This window comes from Chaetodon auriga, unplaced genomic scaffold (assembly GCF_051107435.1).
Source record: "Chaetodon auriga isolate fChaAug3 unplaced genomic scaffold, fChaAug3.hap1 Scaffold_106, whole genome shotgun sequence".
In the NCBI taxonomy this organism is placed as follows: domain Eukaryota; kingdom Metazoa; phylum Chordata; class Actinopteri; order Chaetodontiformes; family Chaetodontidae; genus Chaetodon; species Chaetodon auriga.
In genome coordinates, this window is record NW_027481919.1 from 15,001 (window position 1) to 17,500 (window position 2,500).

A 2,500-nucleotide genomic window follows, 5' to 3' on the forward strand; every position below is an offset into this window, starting at 1 on the left:
CCTCGGGCCTCTCCTCTGGAGGCCCCTGTTTCCGAAAAGCTGGTTTCTGAAATCGTGCGCAGACTCGCTTGGGAAGGCGGGTAAAAGCGCGCGCCTTTCGGAGAGAAGGGGGTACCCAAAGCGGTTGGATTTCAACCGCTTTGGGGCCTTCTCTCCGAAAACGACTTTTGTCGTTTTTCCTTCCCCGCTCCTTCTGTACTTTATCTTTTTTGACGTTTTGTCATCGGGGACGTGGCGAAAAATGTAGAAAATGAAAGAAATGTAGAAAATACGCAAGACGCGCTTGGCTTTGGCCTGCGCTTTTCGCCTTCTCTCTGAAAATGACAAAGCGGTTGGATTTCAACCGCTTTGGCCTGCTTTTCGCCTTCTCTCCGAGATTGACTTTGTCATATTTTTCTCCCCCCACTTCTTCTTCTTGTCGTTTTGGTTTTATGCCCCTGGTACTCTGCTCTCATCCCCGTGCCCTTGGTACTCTGCTCTCATCCCCGTGCCCCTGGTACTCTGCTCTCATCCCCGTGCCCCTGGTACTCTGCTCTCATCCCCGTGCCCCTGGTACTCTGCTCTCATCCCCGTGCCCCTGGTACTCTGCTCTCATCCCCGTGCCCTTGGTACTCTGCTCTCATCCCCGTGCCCCTGGTACTCTGCTCTCATCCCCGTGCCCCTGGTACTCTGCTCTCATCCCCGTGCCCCTGGTACTCTGCTCTCATCCCCGTGCCCCTGGTACTCTGCTCATCCCCGTGCCCCTGGTACTCTGCTCTCATCCCCGTGCCCTTGGTACTCTGCTCTCATCCCCGTGCCCCTGGTACTCTGCTCTCATCCCCGTGCCCCTGGTACTCTGCTCTCATCCCCGTGCCCCTGGTACTCCTCTCTCTCTCTCTCTCTCTCTCTCTCTCTCTCTCTCTCTCTCTCTTTCTCTCCCTCTCTCTCATAGACATAGCTCACCTGCCTGACCCCCTCGTCTTTTCACAGCCACAGGGAGGCTTCCATCCTTACCAGGCCTGACCCCCCCTCATCTGCTCACAGCCGTGGGGAGGCTTCCAGCCTTTTCCAGGCCCCCAGCATGAGGAGCAGGGCTGGGTGCTGGCTCCAAGCCTGAACCCCTCGTCGTCTTCTAGCAGCCACAGGGAGGCGTCTGGCCTTTCCAGGCCCCCCAGCCTGCTACTCGTGCTGGGGGCTGGCTCCAGGCCTGACCCCCTCATCTTCTCACAGCCACGGGGAGGCTTCCAGCCTTTCCAGGCCCCCAGCACGAGGAGCAGGCTGGGTGCCGGCTCCAGCCCTGACCCTCTCCTCTTCTTCTAGCAGCCACAGGGAGGCGTCTGGCCTTTCCAGGCCCCCCAGCCTGCTACTCGTGCTAGTGGCTGGCTCCAGGCCTGACCCCCTCACCTTCTCACAGCCACGGGGAGGCTTCCAGCCTTTCCAGGCCCCCAGCACGAGGAGCAGGCTGGGTGCCGGCTTCAGCCCTGACCCCCTCCTCTTCTTCTAGCAGCCACAGGGAGGCGTCTGGCCGTTCCAGGCCCCCCAGCCTGCTACTCGTGCTGGGTGCTGGCTCCAGCCCTGACCCCCTCCTCTTCTTCTAGCAGCCACAGGCAGGCGTCTGGCCTTTCCAGGCCCCCCTAGCCTGCTACTCGTACTGGGTGCTGGCTCCAGCCCTGACCCCCTCGTCGTCTTATAGCAGCCACAGGGAGGCGTCTGGCCTTTCCAGGCCCCCCAGCCTGCTACTCGTGCTGGGCGCTGGCTCCAGCCCTGACCCCCTCCTCTTCTTCTAGCAGCCACAGGCAGGCGTCTGGCCTTTCCAGGCCCCCCAGCCTGCTACTCGTGCTGGGGGCTGGCTCCAGGCCTGACCCCCTCATCTTCTCACAGCCACGGGGAGGCTTCCAGCCTTTCCAGGCCCCCAGCACGAGGAGCAGGCTGGGTGCCGGCTCCAGCCCTGACCCCCTCCTCTTCTTCTAGCAGCCACAGGCAGGCGTCTGGCCTTTCCAGGCCCCCCAGCCTGCTACTCGTGCTGGGTGCTGGCTCCAGCCCTGACCCCCTCCTCTTCTTCTAGCAGCCACAGGCAGGCGTCTGGCCTTTCCAGGCCCCCCAGCCTGCTACTCGTGCTGGTTGCTGGCTCCAGCCCTGACCCCCTCCTCTTATTCTAGCAGCCACAGGCAGGCGTCTGGCCTTTCCAGGCCCACCAGCCTGCTACTCGTGCTGGGGGCTGGCTCCAGGCCTGACCCCCTCATCTTCTCACAGCCATGGGGAGGCTTCCAGCCTTTCCAGGCCCCCAGCACGAGGAGCAGGCTGGGTGCCGGCTCCAGCCCTGACCCCCTCATCTTCTCACAGCCATGGGGAGGCTTCCAGCCTTTCCAGGCCCCCAGCACGAGGAGCAGGCTGGGTGCCGGCTCCAGCCCTGACCCCCTCCTCTTCTCACAGCCACGGGGAGGCTTCCAGCCTTTCCAGGCCCCCAGCACGAGGAGCAGGCTGGGTGCCGGCTCCAGCCCTGACCCCCTCCTCTTCTTCT